Source organism: Delphinus delphis, chromosome 14 (assembly GCF_949987515.2).
Source record: "Delphinus delphis chromosome 14, mDelDel1.2, whole genome shotgun sequence".
NCBI lineage: Eukaryota > Metazoa > Chordata > Mammalia > Artiodactyla > Delphinidae > Delphinus > Delphinus delphis.
Genome location: NC_082696.1, coordinates 12,118,689 through 12,134,106, shown reverse-complemented (window position 1 = coordinate 12,134,106; position 15,418 = coordinate 12,118,689). Strand labels below are relative to the sequence as shown.

General features: G+C 42.8%; 1 protein-coding gene across 1 annotated transcript in view; it reads left to right on the top strand.

The window, feature by feature from the left end:
* Nucleotides 1-15,418, top strand: part of LOC132436828 (rho guanine nucleotide exchange factor TIAM2) — a 434,430-nt gene that overhangs the window by 155,305 nt on the left and 263,707 nt on the right. The gene's annotated exons all lie outside the window — the stretch shown is intronic.

Sequence of the window (15,418 nt, the reverse complement as noted above, 5' to 3'; positions counted from 1 at the left end):
AGTGTATATATGTCGATGCTACTCTCACTTTGCCCTAGCTTTGCCCTCCCACCCCATGTCCTCAAGTCCATTTTCTTTGTCTACCTCTTTATTCCCGCCCTGCAACTAGGTTCATCAGTACCCTTTTTTTTTAGAGTCCATATATATGCGTTAGCATACGGTATTTGTTTTTCTCTTTCTGACTTACTTCACACTGTATGACAGACTCTAGGTCCATCCACCTCACTACAAATAACTCAATTTTGTTTCTTTCTATGGCTGAGTAATATTCCACTGTATATATGTGCCACATCTTTATCCATTCATCTGTCGATGGACATTTAGGTTGCTTCCATGTCCTGGCGATTGTAAACAGTGCTGCAGTGAACATTTTGGTACATGTCTCTTTTTGAATTATGGTGTTCTCAGGGTATATGACCAGTAGTGGGATTGCTGGGTCGTATGGTAGTTCTATTTTTAGTTTTTTAAGGAAACTCCATACTATTTTCCATAGTGGTAGTATCAATTTACATTCCCACCAACAGTGCAGGAGGGTTCCCTTTTCACCACACCCTTTCCAGCATTTATTGTTTCTAGATTTTTTGATAATGGCCATTCTGACCGGTGTAAGTTGATACCTCATAGTAGTTTTGATTTGTATTTCTCTAATAATTAGTGATGTTGAGCATCTTTTCATGTGCCTCGTGGCCATAGGTATGTCTTCCTTGGTGAAATGTCTATTTAGGTCTGCCGCCCATTTTTTAATTGGATTGTTTGTTTTTTTGATATTGAGCTCCAAAATATACAATTTTGGAGATTAATCCTTTGTCTGTTGTTTCATTTGCAAATATTTTCTCCCATTCTGAGGGTTGTCTTTTTGATGGTTTCCTTTGCTGTGCAAAAGCTTTTAAGTTTCATTAGGTCCCATTTGTTTATTTTTGGTTTTATTTCCTTTACTGTAGGAGGTAGGTCATAAAGGATCTTGCTGTGGTTTATGTCAAAGAGTATTTTTCCTATGTTTTCCTCTAAGAGTTTTATAGTGTCTGGTCTTAAGTCTTTAATCCATTTGGAGTTTATTTTTTTGTGTGTGGTGTTGGGGACTGTTCTAATTTCATTCTTTTACATGTAGCCGTCCAGTTTTCCCAGCACCACTTATTGAAGAGGCTGTCTTTTCTCCATTGTATATTCTTGCCTCCTTTATCAAAGATAAGGTGACCATACATGTGTGGGTTTATCTCTGGACATTCTATCTTGTACCATTGATCTATATTTCTGTTTTTGTACCAGTACCATACTGTCTTGATTACTGTAGCTTTGTGGTATAGTTTGAAGTCAGGGAGCCTGATTCCTCCAACTCTGTTTTTCTTTCTCAAGATTGCTTTGGCTATTCGGGGTCTTTTGTGTTTCCATATGAATTGTAAAAATTTTTGCTCTAATTTTGTGAAAAATGCCATTGGTAATTTGATAGGGATTTTATTGAATCTGTAGATTGCTTTGGGTAGTATAGTCATTATCACAATATTGATTCTTCCAGTCCAAGAACATGGTATATTTCTCCATCTGTTTATGTCATCTTTGATTTCTTTCATCAGTGTTTTATAGTTTTCTGAGTACAAGTCTTTCACCTCCTTAGGCAGGTTTATTCCTAGGTATTTTATCCTTTTTGTTGCAATGGTAAATAGGAGTGTTTCCTTAATTTCTCTTTCTGATTTTTTGTTGGTGGTGTATAGGAATGCCAGAGATTTCTGTCCATTAATTTTGTATCCTGCAACATTACCAAATTCATTGATTAGTTCTAGTAGTTTTCTGGTGGCATCTTTAGGATTTTCCATGTATAGTATCATGTCATCTGCAAAGAGTGACTGTTTTTCTCCTTCTTTTCCAATTTGTATTCTTTTTATTTCTTTTTCTTCTCTGATTGCTGTGGCTAGAACTTCCAAAACTATGTTGAATAAGAGTGGCAAGAGTGGACATCCTTGTCTTGTTCCTGATCTTAGCAGAAATGCTTTCAGTTTTTCACCATTGAATATTATGCTTGCTGTGGGTTTGTCATATATGGTCTGTATTACGTTGTCAGAGGTTCCCTCTCTGCCCATTTTCTGGAGAGTTTTTATGATAAATGGGTATTGAATTATGTCAAAAGCTTTTTCTACATCTATTGAGACAATCATGTGGTTTTTATTCCTTAATTTGTTAATGTGGTGTATCACACTTATTGGTTTGCGTATATTGAAGAATCGTTGCATCCGTGGGATAAATCCCACTTGATCATGGTGTATGATCCTTTTAATGTGCTCTTGGATTCTGTTTGCTAGAATTTTGTTCAGGATTTTTGCATCTATGTTCATCAGTGATATTGGTCTATAATTTTCTTTTTTTGTGATATCTTTTTCTGGTTTTGGTATCAGGGTGATGGTGGCTTCGTAGAATGAATTTGGGAGTGTTTCTCCCTCTGCAATTTTTTGGAAGAGTTTACGAAGGATTGGTGTTAGCTCTTGTCTAAATGTTTGGTAGGATTTGCCTGTGAAGCTATGTCATCCTGGACTTTTGTTTGTTGGAAGATTTTTAATTATGGTTTCAATTTCATTACTTGTGATAGGTGTGTTTATATTTTCTAATTCTTCCTGGTTGAGTCTTGGAAAATTGTACCTTTCCAAGAATTTGTCCATTTCTTCATGGTTGTCCATTTTATTGGCATATAGTTGTTTGTAGTAGTCTCTTATCCTTTGTATTTCTGCAGTGTCAGTTGTGATTTCTCCTTTTTCATTTCTAATTTTATTGATTTGCGTCCTCTCCCTTGTAGTTTGTACCTCATCATCCCTTACCCCTATCCTACCCCTCCCCTTTCCCTACCCCCACTGGTAACCACTAGATTGTTCTTTACATCTTTACATGTTAGTCCGTTTCTTTTTTGTTATATTCACTAGTTTGTTTTGCTTTTTTACATCCCACATGTAAGTGATATCATACCATATTTGTCTTTCTCTGTCTGACTTATTTCACTTAGCATAATGCCCCCAAATCCATCCACGTTGTTGCAAATGGCAAAATGTCATTCTGTTTTTAAGGCTGAGTAGTATTCCATTGTGTGTGTGTGTGTGTGTGTGTGTGTGTCTCGCATCTTCTTTATTCATCCATCTATTGATGGACACTTAGGTTGCTTCCATATCTTGGCCATTGTAAATAATGTTGCTATGAACATTGGGATGCATATATGTTTTAAATCAGTGTTTTAGTGTAACTAAGCTTTAAATACAAAATTTTTGTCTCCAAAATAATCTTTAAACATTTCACAATAACCTTCCTATCGGCTTCCTGTTTTAAGAGATGAGTTTTTGGGAATTCCCTGATGGTCCAGTGGTTAGGACTCCATGCTGCCACTGCAGGGGACCTGTGTTCAATCCCTGGTGGGGGAACTAAGATCCTGCAAGCCTCACGGTGTGGCCAAAGGAAAAAAGAAAAGGATGAATTCTCCACGTTTATTCTACAGTTTTGTAATCTTAACATTCTGTAGGTTTGCATCTGGTACTGAGTACCCAGGATTTGCTCTCTGGTTGGGGACTTGACTGACTCATGATTTGAGAACGTTTCTTTCCCTGCTCCCTTTCCTGGGGGCGTTGGCTACCTCTGGCCTCACTCCATCCTCAGAGCTGCTTAGCAAGACTTCTGTCTTCAGCAAGCAACTAGCACCCACTGGGTTCCAAAGCTCCTTTTTTAAAAAATAAATTTATTTTATTTATTTATTTTTGGCTGCATTGGGTCTTCATTGCTGTGCACGGGCTTTCTCTAGTTGCAGTGAGCAGGGGCTACTCTTTGTTGTGGTGTGCAGGCTTCTCATTGCGGTGGCTTCTCTTGTTGCGGAGCACGGGATCTAGGCGTGCGGGCGTCAGTAGTTGTGGCACGTGGGCTTCAGTAGTTGTGGCTCGCGGGCTCCAGAGCACAGGCTCAGTAGTTGTGGCGTACAGGCTTAGTTGCTCCACAGCATGTGGGATCTTCCCGGACCAGGACTCAAGCCCGTGTCCCCTTCATTGGCAGGCGGATTCTCAACCACTGTGCCACCAGGGAAGCCCCAAATGCAACTTCTTCTGTTGCTTTTTGTTTTGTTTTGTTCTTAGCGTCAGATGAAGGTCCCTTTGCAAAGAATGTTAACGCTTGATCTGTTGTAAGACATTGTGGAAAGTAGTATTATCCTACACTGCTCTTATACTCTGGTGTTTGAGGGTTGGTGGCCTGATTCTTCTTTTGAGGCTATGTCTCATTGATGTAATTCGAAAACAATTTTAAACCCACAGATTAAGAACATGTGTTTCTTCACGTCACATGTTAAGAGAGACTTTAATTCATTCTGAAATCTATACTGAAGAATATCTTAAAGCAAAATTGCAACTTTGCAGCTATACTAACTACAAATTAGATCGAGTAGGAGTACAGTGACCTGGAGAATCAGACCAGAGGCCCATCCAGCTAGAATTCTTCCTCCACAAAGGCCTCCAGTTTTTTTATGGTTGTGCAGGAGGGTGGGTAGAATGGGGCATGTGATAAGGTGGAAAGATAGGTTTTCCTTCTCTGGTCTCCGTCTCAGAATGTCTGGAATGTTCTTCAAAGGTGGATCTGTCAGCATGACCTTTGCTAACTCCTTCTTGAATCCCTTTATATTTTATCTGCTCCCTCACGGGACATAAGTTTCATATTTTTATTATCTACAGTAGCACAGTACTTCCTCTTTTTGTCCTAAAATTACCTCTTTCAAGCTTTAAGGAGTGCCCTCTGCCTTTAGGATTTGGGAGCGATGATTCCATCTGCGTTTTCTCCCTTCAGTTCCACCCTATCCCAGAGGCTTTGATGGTATCTGCTCAGCCTTTGTTGTCAAGACTGAGAAAGCTAATTTGGGTTCAGAAAGTGGAAAATATTCAAAGGAGCCAAATAATTTTTGAGTCAGCGTTCAGTGGTCCTCATTGTTGCAATGCAGGAGCACATTGTGGCAACCGTTGACAAAGGGTTAAGCATCACAGACAGCCTTAATAGAAGTAAAAAAACAGGACCGATCCAAAACATATAACGTATACTCCAAAATAAGCCAGGCTCGCCCCTCTTAATGGGATAACTGCAGACATGCCAAATTCTACAGCTAGTCAGTTGTATACATATGGTAAAACTTTTCATACCATTCAACGTTTGCCTCAATATGATTTTAATTACGTACAGATTGGGTAGCTGGAAGAAAGCGCTGGAATTGAATAAAGTTAAACACAAGCCCTTTTATAAATGGCCCCAGTTTAGGTTAGAACGTATGCAAATGACTGCCGAGGACAGGGAGAGGAATGTGTGGTTTGGGGGAAACTCTGGGGGTGGGAGGTGACTCATCCTCAACCTGGGGACCCTGTTGATCTGGAAGGAGAGAGTTTCCGGAAATGGTGATTATACTTCTTTTGAAGTTGGGACTTATGCTGATGCTTGCGCTTTTTTACTCAAATTCTTCCTGCCCCAGGACAGGGTTGTCTCTGCAAGATGAAATTGCTCTCTGGGCAAACGCCGCCTTCAGTTTGGAAGACCGTGGGGTTGCATACGTCAGATCGGTAGTTTTGAAACTTTTTTTCCCTAATGGTGCTTTCTTGGGCTGTGTTCCTCGTTTCTCTGAAGTTAATTTGACATAATGAATTCAAAGGTGGTGTTGTTTACTTCATTCAAGAAAAGAAATGGAAGCAAATTGTGCTTTATCTGGCCCTTGGCCGTGCCCGAGGAGAAAACCACGGCTCTGGAATGTGCGTTTCTCAAACTTTAACAACATAGCTTTGGTTTTCCTCATAACTTACCAGAATGGCTTTGACTTACTGAATATCTTTTGGGTCAGCCACTCTGAATTCCAGCTTCTCTTCTGTGAAATGAAGATACACCCCACAAAGCCAATTTACGGAGGCTTCAGGACCCGAAAGCTGGCCCATCACAGACCCTGCACACAGGGCTGCTGTGACCCCCAGAGGAGAAAAGATGGAGTTAGTATAATAAGGAGTAGAAATAACACCCGGATTTTTGGAGCCTCTTAGGATCACGTCAAACCATTTCAAGGAGGCGGCAAGCCTGTATTCTGTGCCTTTGCTGGTGAGATGGGAGGACCAGGAATTGAACCTGTTGCAGGAAGGGCCCGAGAGTGGGCTCCTGTCTAACACTCAGAAATGAATTGTCCAAGAAGACACAAGTACTGACCAAGCAAAAGACTTTATTGGGAAGGGGCGCCCGTGTGGAGGGCAGCAGGGTAGGGAACCCAGGGGAACCGCTCTGCCACGTGGCTCGCAGTCGCAGGTTGTATGGTAATGGTGTCAGTTTCCGGGTTGTCTCTGGCCAATCATCTTGCTTGGCCCATATTTGGTCTGAATCAGGGTACTTCCTGGTGGCTCATGCAATTCTCAGCCAAGATGGAGTCCAGCGGGAAGGGTCCTGGGCTGTTGGCAGGAGAGTATTATGGGCTGGCGTCTCCTCCCTCTTCTGGACCCCTCCCGATTTCTCCTGGTTGGTATTCGGCTGCAGCACCATGTTCCTTATCGGGATCTCCTGTTGTGAGACAGCTCATGCAAGCGGTTATCATGGTGCCTGGCCAAGGAGGGTGGTTTCAGTCAGCGGTTCCCTAACGAACCTATTAAAGGAGCAGGTTGAGGTCTGGATCAGGCATGGCAGGTTCTTCTCCCCCGGTATCCATGGAGAAGGAGGCAGAGTGAAGGGTCACGGGAAGGATGAGCTGCAGGACCCCAGTTGCTGGGGAGGAAACCACTGCCTTTGGCCAGGTGAGCAGCCGCGACTCCCACCTGCCCCCCGGCCCCCTGCTGATCTGAATGGCGGCCATGACAGTGGGGAATGTCTGTGTCATGTTCAGCCCCCTGGCTTTGTATTTATGAATATTTGTATACGGACGCTCATCTGCAGACATACACACTCTAGTCTAGTTTTCTATTGTTTGAGCTTCAGTTCAGTAAATTTTCTTGGAAAAGTCACCAGTTAGCTTAGTTGTGGGCTAATTAATTAATCAGTTAATTAAAGTTCCTCCATAAGAACTATCTATGGCGTGAAATGTCTCACTCTGGGGGAAAAGGCAGGGCTATCAGTGAACTAAATGTGGCCTCCAGACTGTGAATTTCTTGAGGGCAACTTTCACATCTTACCCTCTTTTGTGGGATAAATGAAGACCAAATGAAAGACTCTACAATTAATTAATTTCACTTAGTGGAAATGGATTTTTTAATGGACTCTTTAATAATGTCTTCAGATATATAAAAATGACATCTACCAGTACTATGAGTTAGTTTTTCCACGTTTAGGAAGGAACAAAAGGAGGGAGAGAGGGAGGGACGGAGGGAGGGAAGAAGGAAGGTCATTTGTACTTAATTTCAGATATGGATTCCTCATTTCTTCTTGCATATTTACTTCAGTAGCCTTAATATATTGGTTCCAGGCAAACTTTACCACTTCTAGAAGCCACTTCCATGGAGCCCAGATTCTTGGTTACCAAAATCAAAAGAGGCAAAAGATACTGGAGTTGGCTGCTGTACACAGCAGAGATCCACTGCAGCCCAAAGAATCAACCTTGTTCAGAGTGATGCAGTCCTTTCCCCATTGCTACCCCACTCCGTCCCCTGTTGAGACTGCAGCCCTTTGTGGCCTAGGATGAGCTCAGACACAAAGCAACCATCTTCCCCCACACTAGGAAGCAGACAGGAGTGAGGCAGGGGCTTGGACAGTACACAAGGGGTGACTGATTTAAGTGGGGTTTGCCTCAGGCCCTTCGCTCTGAGGTGAGGGCCAGTTTTCCCTGGCTGACCTTGGCCGCTCTGCATTTAGTTCCTAATCCACTTGTGTGCCAAGTGGTAGGTGAGGAGCTAGAAAAGCCACAAGTCCTTAAAACATAGGGGCTGCCCTCCAAGTAGTAGAAAGCACAGACATTTAAACAACGATTGCAGCACAATGTAAGAATTTGCTAGAGTAGAGGTATAAACCGAGAAGAGGCAGCCCTAAAAAAGAAGCTAATAGCTATGCCTGGGAGTATCAGGGAAGGCCTTACAGAGGTGGGGATATTGGGCAAAGTCTTGAAGGATGAATAGCGATTCACTGGGCAGAGGCTCAGGGAGGGCATTCCAAACACTGGAGATGAAGTAAAGATATGCAGGTATGAAAGAAACCTGGCACATTTCTAAATAGCAAAAAATTCAACATAGTTGGAAAACAGGAAAAATGGGTGAGTGGGAATTCACTGAATATGAGACTGGTGCACCGGAGTGGGGCCACATTACAGTTATGATGGTTGATTATAATTATTTCTTTATACGTCTGTATCTCCTGCCCAGGTGTCCGCACCCCGAGGTCAGGGAATGGGTTTTACTGACTTTCTTCAGTCTTCCTGAATCCCACTGTGTTTTTAAGAAGGCCCAATGAATTTTCATTGAATGGATGCCTGAATGGATGTTGGGTGGTATTGGAAGTTATTTTAGCCCAGGCTGATGAGCTGATTGGACTGTAAACTGGTCCTACATCACAGCAATTTGTTTGAACTTTACCTCTTGGGGAATATAGAGCCATTAAACAAGAATGATCTAAAGCTATCTGTGTTTGAGGAGGTAAATCTGGCTATAATGTGACAGATTCATTGAGAGAGACTGGAAGGTGGAAGGCCAGTTAGAAGACTACTGTAATGATCTGGAGGAAATGTTAGAAGGCCTGAGAGTGTGGAGACTTGAGAAATATTTATAAAGCCGCGTTAACATCTAGCCCAATTTTTGGTGACCAGTGGAATGGGAGGGGGAAATCAAAGATCACTTTTGACTCAAGTGAAACTAAGTCTGACTTTCAAATGGATTTATATTCAGAGATGAAAAGGAAAGGAGTTCCTAACACTTGGGCACTAAGCATAATTAACTTATTGATGTTGGTTTAGAACAATGAAACTAAGAGTTGACTAACCAATAAGATTTATGTGGACATAGGATAGAAGCAACTGATTTATATAGAATATGTAATGTACATATTCATTTTGTAATATAAATAATATGCAAATACACAAGGAAAGGGTGTGTTCTGACATCACAAGTATAATCAGGGCTGCCACGCGTGGCCTCACAGGTTGTGCACTGCACAAATCTAAGAAGCAGCACTTGTAATAGCAACAGGTCACCCTGTAAAGCTACTGTATGTCCCTCTTGGCCTTCAGCTCAATGCATTCACAGACTGTTGCTTTTAGCCACAAAGGAAGGTGTTTAGGATGGGAACTTAATAGACTTGCAAGGTTAAATCATCTGACGGGAGCCCTCCTATAGCCAGGTCATTAGTGTTAGATGTATGTTGGGTAGGGGGTGTCTTTTCATGTTAAAAATGAGAGAAGTTTTTCTCCCTTTAAAGGACTTAGATTATGCTCTTATCCTGCCTTCTGACAGCAATGGGAGAATCCAGCGTTTCGTTAGTGGTGATGTTTTAAGGCCTCCTAGTGTGTAATGTGTCCCTTGCCGTGGTGCTGGGCGTTTCTGCATCTTGTTCAGAGTGAGTAATGCAGAAAGCCACGTAGATTCAGCCTTTAGAAGGAACGGACTCACGGAAGCAGATGAAGAGAATATAGTTCCATATATTCTTTCACAACAATCACATGTTGCTTTAAAATTGGTGTGGATTTTGCTCACATGCTTCAGGGGAAATAGCTTCCAAAGGCAACAGACCACAGTGTAGCTTAGGCTTGCTCTCCGCTGTGGCATGGCCTGCCATGGCTGGGGTAAACCGTCACAGAGCTTCTCAGCAGACAGAGACTCAGTCCGGGGGATGCAGGAGGCTCTGCAGAACGTGTCAGAGAAGAGCATCTTCTTACATGTCAGACTGCCAAGGGCTCACGGAAGGGAAAGCAGCCCAGACGACTGCATTGTAGACAATCTCCAGATACTCAGGCACTGGGGACCCAGTTGCCAAACTGTGGCCTGGCCTGGGGCCTGGGCACAGCGCAGGTAGTGTACAAGGATCTGTGCTTCCTCACACTTATTCATGTCGTGGAAACATGTCAGGCTGGCTCCTCCAGGGCCCTGCATTTATTTTAAAGAATGTTAGAAAGGAAATAGATCGCTTACCATCTTCCTCCCTCTTTGGGCGTGTTTATTGTGATTGGAAATCATTCTCGGCCACGTGGTTGTAGCTCTCACCCCACTCTTTGTGCTCCTAGGTTAAACAGCCCTCTGTGCAAATAAACAGAAAAGGGAGAACTGTTTTATTCAGCTACAGAAAAAGGAGCGAAGTGAGAGCCTGGAGAACCGGGAGGGTTCAGCATGGCTTGTGTCCTCTGCTTGTGCTTTTTCCCCCGCCCGCAGAGCCAGGACAAGAGGCACAGAACAGGCCTTCGCCAGCGCTGGCTGGGAGCCCGGACCCAGGTGTTCGGCAGTGAACGGGACTGCCGGCCCCGGATTGGTGTTTGCTAGAATTTACCTGGGGATTATCTTGACTATTCCTGGTGGGGGAGGAGATCGGGCGCTGCTCTGAACTTGATTAAAACCTGAAAGCAAGAAATAAAGCTGAAGATACTTTTGGATACCATCTATTTAAAAATTCCGTTCCGAAGCTAATAAAACCTCCAGCTGTTGGTACAATCGATTAGACTTACTTGCCATCGAGATCATTTTGAACACACTCTTAGAAGGAGCCCGATACTGCCTAAGACCCCTCAGTGACTGACACAGGTACTCTGCACCAGAGCCCCTCAAAACGCAGCATTTGTATAACAAATGAAGGCAAGTAGGCTTAAATTGTCATTCTTTTCGTCTTACCAGGCCTGGAAATAACAGTTGATTATTATATTGTTAGTTCCCTATTTCAAGCAAATGATTTCGTTATGTAAATCCCCCTTTAGTTTAAAAGAGAAAAAAGGGAATTCTCTGGTGCTCCAGTGATTAGGACTTCATGCTTTCATTCCAGGGGCCTGGGTTCAATCCCTGGGCGGGGAACTAAGATCCCATAAGCCGTGCCCCCCCCCAAAAGGACTTTCTCCCCATGGATGGAGCTGGTACCATCAGAGTCCTCTTCCCGCCCCCACCCCCCAAAAAACCCTCCACAGATACAGAAAACCACACAAATAGAGTGTATGTCTTAATGGATCACCAAAGCCAAGAAATAGAACTGAACTGCTGCATCCCCCCAGCCCCTCCTGTGGTGACCACTTTCCTGTGTTTAACTTTTAATAGTTTTATCACTCAGTTGTGCTTCATCTCTAGATTCAAAAGTTTCATTTGCCTGTTTAAAAATATTTAATATACCTTTTAATACTCTTAAAAACTGTAGATACTTCCTCTAACTCCTTATAATTTACCTACTGAATGACCTTTAAGTAGGACTTGAAGTATCTAAGTTAAATTCTACCAGCCACACGCTCGCTCACAAGTTACCTTGTGTTAGCTATAATTTTGAGACTTTTTTTTTTGCAAACGTAGTGATAACACCTAATTTTAATTGAAACATGGTAAAACCTAAAGCTAGAAATAATTTAAAAGGCTAAGAAGCCAAAAAACTTCTTTTGAATCTAGACGAGCAATGGAAAGGTTGAAGCTGTCTGGCTGATGTTCAAGGAGAGCTTTTCATTCTCTGATACCATTTTGTGATGTGTGTGCTTATATATAATATCATTACATTACATATGATCATCTCTCTTCTGGACAAAGAAGGGAAATCAGCTATGGCTCTGTAAGAAAAAGCAAACCCAAAACCAAAATCACGAGCAAGCTGAGAAGTTAAAGTGCAAGGGCTCTGGTGTGCCAGGGGTCTGCCTTTCTGTTCTGGTTCTGCCATCACGTGATGCTGGCAAGGCATCCGCTTCTCCATCTGTACGGTGAAGATCATATTTATTAATCAAAGTCCATCCAGGGCCTTCCCTTGTGGTCCAGTAGTAAAGAATCCGCCTTGCAGTGCAGGGGACGCAGGTTCGATCCCTGGTCGGGGAACTAAGATCCCACATGCCGTGGGGCAACTAAGCCTGCGTGCCACAACTACTGAGCTTGCACGCCTCAACTAGAGAGACCGCATGCCACAAATTACAGAGTCCAGGCGCCCTGGAGCCCACACGCCACAGCTAGAGAGAGAAAAAAAAAAACCAAAAATGCATGCCACAACTAGAGAGAAGCCCACACGCCACAACTAAGACCAGACACAGCCAAAAAAATAAAGAAAAATAAATAAATAAAACTTAAAAAGTCCATCCATACTTCTGTTATGAAGAATGATTACTTATTAAACTCTCTGCCTTATTATTATTATTATTATTATTTATTTTTTTTTTTGCGGTATGTGGGCCTCTCACTGCTGTGGCCTCTCCCATTGCAGAGCACAGGCTCCGGACGCGCAGGCTCAGTGGCCATGGCTCATGGGCCCAGCCGCTCCACGGCATGTGGGATCTCCCTGGACCGGGGCACGAACCCGTGTCCCCTGCATCGGCAGGCGGACTCTCAACCACTGCACCACAAGGGAAGCCCTCTGCCTTATTATTAATCTTGATTCTTGAAAATGTTAAACCTGAGTCCTTGGTGTAAAAATAAAAAGGTGTGAAAAACAGCATACTCAGGATCCATCAGATATGATTTCATTTACTTGTGGGTACTAATACTTTATATTTTTTACCTGATAATAGCTTATTAGCATTGATAATAATAATGATAATAATAACTAAAATGGCGAATACTTGCAGAATAACATTTAGTTCATGAAATGCTTTCATATGAACTATCTCTGTTTTAATAGAATAAAAAAATCCTACCCTAATTATTTCTCCTGCTTTCAACATGTGCTAGTATTCTCTCCTCAGCTGGTAGTGAAGAGGAACTTATTAAAGACGCAGGTGATGGGTGAAGAAACATAAAACGTAAACATCTATTCGTTACTCTTCTATACATTTCTGGGGCTGTTTATTTTGTATAGTACCCAGTGCTTGGCATCATCACATAAGTCTGTACCACAAAAAAATATGGGTTAAATAACGGATAAGATAATTACTTTGACATTATCTCATGTCATTGCTTGTTAAAAAATAACTATGCAATAACCAAGTCACCAAAATGACACAGTGGATTTAGCTGCCGCCCTGAGCTAGGTCTTACTGCATAGTCTCTTAAACCCACATCAGAGAGGCTTACAGCATGAGTAACTCAGGCTACTCTACGGGAAGATCTTTTTTCTCTCACCTTGAGTCCATACTCAGACACCTGAGAAAGTATCTCCGCGTGGCCATGCAGTGGACTGCCACAAATCCTCAACCTGTAAGCATGGTATCTAGAATATGTCCGAAGGAAGTTGTGTTAAAAGAAAAGAAAACTGAGTTAGCTGTTTTATCCTGCTAAGGAAGGTCGCAGTAACCTGTCATCCCAAAAGAGGCGCTGTTCTTGAGATTAAGATCATTTAAAGGAGCCCACATCTGGCTCCCTGGCTTCCACCTTCTGCACTCCGGAGGCTCTCCTACACTCTCTTCACAGTGGGATGCTGGGAATTGAGAGACCTTCCAGCAGCTTCCACAGTTCTAGCAATTTGGGCTAGATTGGGGTTCCATCTCCTTGAGGTTTAATCCCCTCTTCTTGAGTCTGACTCCATTGGTGTCATTGTGCCTTTTGTGGCTTCATGGCTGCCACCTTTCCCAGACTGGGGGAGAAGGGCCCCTACTCTGTTTTCCTCTCTAGTCCTGGAAATTTCACCCCAGCCCTTCTCAAGCTCTTCCTAGCTTTGAGCATTAGATGTGGGCATCCCATCCTTAAGAGGTTTGTCTTCGGTGAGGAACCAAAATTGTCCCCAGCTTCCTCTGGAGCTAAGTGCAAATTCATCTGCAGGCGGACGCTCCCTCCTGTGCGCGCTTACCATTACACATGACCTCCTAACACAGCGCTTGTCACTTTGCTCTATAACTTGACGGCTTTCACAATTTTTTCCACCATCACCTACAAAAGGAAATATATTTTCCATTGCAAATCAATGCACACAGACGTATATATATGATTGATGCAGAGATATAGACATATATCCATGTGAGTTGCCTCACCTGTACGCCATGCTCTCTGATATTTTCCATTCTGTGCTATTCTGTTCTACTTTGTTCATTTATTTATTTCGAGTGCTGTTCAAGACCCACTAAACTGGCTTCGTGATCTTCTATCTAATTGGGCTACAAGCCGCTGTTGGAACAACATAGCTCTGATTAACTTGCTTGACTCCCCGCTGCCCCATCCCTGCTAGACTGTGACCTCACTGTGGGCAGGAGGCGGGGCTTATCCATTTCTCCTTTGTAGACTGACCACCCGCCTTGGTGCCTGGCAGGTAGCAGATGCTCAGGTAAATACTAGTTGAACCAAGGAACCCAGCCTCTTTTGTAAAATGTGTGAAATGGAGAGGTGCCCAGGCATACCTGTGGGACAGTTGTGAGAACAGAATGAGATCATGTATTTAAAGCAGAGAACACAGGGCCTAGCGCCAACAGATGTTCAATTAACACATGTTTCTTTCTGGTTTTCTCCAACTGGCTCACCCTTTAATTGATGAGCTGAACTGCGCTGCACTTTCTTTAACTAATGAGAGGTTTGAAGTCCATCAGCCTGAGGTCTCCAGACACTCAGCACTCTGAGGTTTTCCAAGTGCCATGGAGCCAGGGACAGATAGCCCTTCAGGGAGAGCAATTTCTTCTAGGGTTTAGCCCAGGCCAGCCTCTGGCTGTACATAGGGGAAGGTCATAGGGCGAGTTGGTTTTGTCATACCCTAGTAGGACTCATTTCTCCATGAAAAGTGGAGACGAGCTCATTATTAGAATTTCTTTGCAAAAATGAAAATGACTTGCGCATTTTAAAAGACTACAGAATAAGTTTAAAATCAGCGTGAAATTTAAAGTGTTTTGTGACTCAGAAGTCTTCATGATAAGAGGTATTGTTTCAGAACACCAACACCTAAATGAAGTCTGATGTAGCAGAAAGAGCAGTGGTTCGATCAGTAACCGGTCACTAGACTGTGGGTAGGACAGCTTCTCTGGATCTTATTTCTTCATCTTTGAAGGAGAATCCTACCCATTCCCAAGACTTTGTGATCACAAATATGAACTTTAAACCCCTTCATTTTACATTTGCTGGATCGTATTAACCGGCAAGGAGATAACATTTCACTGAAAACGTTATCTCAGCTGCAGAGTCTGAATCAAATACAGGACCTGCAACCTTTTCTCTTTATAACCATTTCTTGCTACTGTCGCGCAGCAATACTAAATGACGCTTTAGCTGACCTGATCACCAAAATGAAGAGTCAGGTTATCTGTCATCTGCATAAATGAAACTTCAAAAATCAGGCTTTAAAAAAAAAAAAATCAGGCTTTTGCATGCATCGTCACAGTAGTAATTCGTTCTGAACTGTACTTCATCTTGTCCATGAAATGTCAGCTCTTCGTTTAATGCAGTGTGAATCGATCATTCAC